The 3,888-nt window shown below is 39.6% G+C and overlaps 1 pseudogene; it reads left to right on the top strand.

The window, feature by feature from the left end:
• The first annotated feature begins 647 nt into the window (after nt 1–647).
• LOC148691568 (cyclin-B1-2-like) lies at nt 648–3,531 on the top strand (annotated as a pseudogene).
• The last annotated feature ends 357 nt before the right edge of the window (nt 3,532–3,888 follow it).

Below are 3,888 nucleotides of genomic sequence, written 5' to 3'. Positions count from 1 at the left end.
TGTGACAAATTTTCAAACTTAACACTTGGACAACAAAATTTGGGTGAAAAAGAATGGCGTTGTTTTTTATTTTTTATTTTTGTGAAGAATTCGACAGTTGAGTTGGATGCTTTCTATCCAACATGGACGAATCCAAAGAATCTAAAGAGGGTGTTCACCTTGCAATCAAAGGTGGAGTCTGGGAATTCTTGCTAAGTTGCTTTGATCCAAATGACACCTTCGGTGAACGAAATTAGGTCAAGCGACGCCGGAGGTAATACATGGAAAAATAGTTATTTTTTTAGAGAGTTTTAATGAAAAGGGTTTGAGCTAAGTTTAATTTAATCAAAAACCACCCTATAATATTATTTAACCAAAAGGGCTTCATATTTAATCATAAGGACAAAACTAATGTATATCAGGCCTCACAAACATTAAACACACATGGGATGAATCAAAAGCCCAAAACGAAACAATTTTTTCTTCCAGGCCTTGCCCCTAACAGAACGCATTCTATCATCCAATTCTGTTACAAATAAACTTCATTTTATTTACAAGTATGCCACTACCTCATGAATCCACCAGACAAAAATTAATGTGTTTGTTATTCAAATTTCGAGATGAAGGGCACAGGAAGAAGGAGGAAAGGAAGAAATAGAGAAAGCAAAATGGAGGCACCGAAGATGATGGAGCACCAAATCGGAGGAATCCAAAACGACACCCTTTGGTTCAGACTTCACGGTGGCAAGAGCGACCTTGTCGGCGTTCACCCTTTCGAATCAGCTTTGCAATCGGCAAAGTTAACTGGCACGCCCCAACCCGGAATGTCCACTAGGACTCCGAATTGAGTTGTGCTAGCCGACAACTGGAAGGTGACGAAGCCATAAAGTATAGTGATGTGGAAAATGTGAATAAATTTAAACCTAAGAGTACCTAAAAACAAGAGTGCGCTGTGAGCGGAAATTAACCCATTTCACACGTGACGTCAAAGCATAAGTAAAGTACAGTAGTATGGGTAAGGATCATACCCTCAAAGGTAGTCACCTATACTGAGATTTGCTAAGAATCCTCGTCGATACGAACTTTCAGTAGCTAAAACCTGGAGGGGCGCAAAAACAAGGGTGAGTGGGCCTAAATATAAAGTTTTTAATAAAAACCTTTTGAAAACGTTATAACCCCTCGCCATATATAATTTTCCAGAAAATAATAATACATATGTATATAGAAATCATGCTCGAGATTAGTGAAAACCGAGTATATGCCATGTCAAGTATCTTAGCAATAAAATGAGTAAGCTAGGTGAAATAAATCAATGTAAAATGATATGCCAGCCGGAGTTACCTAACGTGATTTGTACAGCTGAATCTATAGCTCATTAACCAATTCCTGCATACGAGTTGGAACCACCTAATATGATCTATACGACAGGGCTGGGTGTAATTAAGTACGCTTAAGTGCTATGATCACATGAAGGCTGTGCGAATAATCGCGGGTCACCTACGAGTTGGAACCACCTAATGTGGTCTGTATGACAGGGCTATGCACCAAACTTGGATCCAAGGTGAGCGTACGATGCATGAGGTGAACATCATGTGAAGGACTGTGCCCTGGCCACAGGCGAGAGCACTAACACCGGGGTGCATGATAATGAGCTCTACATGCCTTTATGTATAACCATAACCAATTCAACCATTAACATCATACAATACTCACTTGAAACTTACCTGGCCTCCACAACGTCATACAATAATATGCATATACATACCAATGCAAATAATAAAATGAAATGCAAGCATGACATGGCATTTAAAAGAATACACTCGTTTCAAAACAGTTTCTGGGAAAATGTAAAACATATATACGTGTGTGTGTGTGTGTGTGTGTGTATATATAGAAAACCAAAAACCCACTCACCTGGAGTCCACGCTACAACTCCCTAGCACAACATCAAGGTGTCACGAACAATCGGCGAATAGAACAATTATCAAATCATGTCTTAGAATTCTTATCAATAGAACCTACAACTTACATATCCTATTCAGGAAGATCCGTAAGTCGGATTTCTGATCTGTAAGTTTCTAATATCCTCAAATATTACGTATTATAATGTGTCAAAGTTTGGTGATGATCCAACAGTCAGATCGTCAATTGTTATAATAATCAAGCGGCTAACCTTAATGGAACTACGTTCAATTGACGGAAATTCGTCAATCAGACTTTACCAATGGAATCAGGGTATTCAAGTTTAGCCTAGGAAGGTCATAGGACGTCTCAGCCCACGCGTTGCCACAAGTGGCGGTCGACAGCCTCGACTCACTGGAAAATTCAATTATTTCTAAAAATTCTCAAACTTCACAGAAATGAAGATCTCAGTGAATAGAGCAACTTTCATACCTATGAATAAAGCCAATTTGGTCGGGAAATGTTCTAATTTCATGAAAACCCACTGGAAACCCTATAAAGGGTGATTCTTGATTCGGCCTCCAAACTCACTCTAACTCCTCAACAAACCCCCTGGGCTTCGTTCCTGAACTAAAGAAGAGTCTAATGGTGGTGGTGGTTGATGGGATTTTCTTCAGAAATGGCGGATCGCCACCACGTAACCCTCGGCGCACCCAACGCCGTTCTTCACCAAATTGGATGAAAACACATCGAATCTTGAGTTTAAAAGGAAGAATGAGGGTCGTGGAGTTGATTATAAGAGGAGTGTCGGTGTAATTCGTCGAATTTTGGCTGAAATCTCAACGAAAAATGATGAAGAAGATCGGGTCTAGCATCAGGTTAGGAACTGGGTCGTGTGGGATCCGGGTTGGTTGCATCCTCTTTCTTTTCTTTCCCTTTCTTTCCTCCTTCTCTCATTGGCCAGCCTCTTCTCTTCTTCTTTCTGATTGGGCGTCCTGCCCCTCCTTTCTCTCTTTTATATTTCATCTGCACCGCCCAACTTTTCTTTCTTTAAATCTGGACCACACACGTGGCTGTCCAAATTAAGCTCCAAAAATCTGGAGCTTTCTTGAACTTTATTAATTTCCTAAAATGCCCCCAACTTAAAACGTTAATATCTCATGCGTTATAACTCCAAATTGCGCTCTGTTTGCGTCCATGCGTCTGTAACGATAAGTACTACAAGGATACACCAAGAAAATGAATCTTACATAACTAGACAAGGTGGTCAACAAAAATCAATGCATTTTCCTCGAAGGACATTTTCGAAATTTCACATTTAAAATTTTATAAAGACTGTAACTTTTAGGGACGGGTCGTTACATTAACTCAGGAGCAGATAAATAGGAAAAATCTTGGGGTCCGCTTATGGAAGTGCGTTTCCACTGAAGATGGGTTCCCTTCTTGATTCCAAAGGCATGCCGGACCAATTCCTTCTTCAACATTGGGTTTGGAAGCTATGAATGGAAGATTGGATGATTTTGGCTTTAAGGATTACCTAAATGAACCCCCCTCCCCGGGAATTCGAAACCTTCCGGCCTGTGGACACATCATGATATGGAAGTTCACCTTGGGCTTTCAAAGGGTCCAGTCTCCCCAAGCTTTATGTGATCATCGTAGACTTACTTCCTTAAATAAAAGGATTAGTAACCTTGTCAATGTTATTCTTAAAATGTGATTGTCTGTTCGCCTTGTGGTATTGGCTTTCTTCCAACCAATGACAGTTCCTCTATTTGGCACTTCAAAAAAAAAAAAAAAAGTACTATTGGTTGTCACTGATTGGTACTCTGAGCCTCGAGTCGATCTTCTTCCTTCCTTACCGAAATGACACACACTCGCTTTCTATTTGTTAATACTATCGAGATCAATTTTTTTTTCAAATTTTTTAAATCAAATGATGTTGATGTTGATGATTGAATTATGATTTACGCATTAATTAATGTACTTATCATTTGGTTTGCAAATTTG

Source organism: Pyrus communis, chromosome 13, assembly GCF_041283825.1.
Source record: "Pyrus communis isolate YQ-2024b chromosome 13, ASM4128382v1, whole genome shotgun sequence".
Classification (NCBI taxonomy): domain Eukaryota; kingdom Viridiplantae; phylum Streptophyta; class Magnoliopsida; order Rosales; family Rosaceae; genus Pyrus; species Pyrus communis.
The sequence above is the reverse complement of the archived record's forward strand: the minus strand, read 5'-3'. Positions and strand labels throughout refer to the sequence as shown.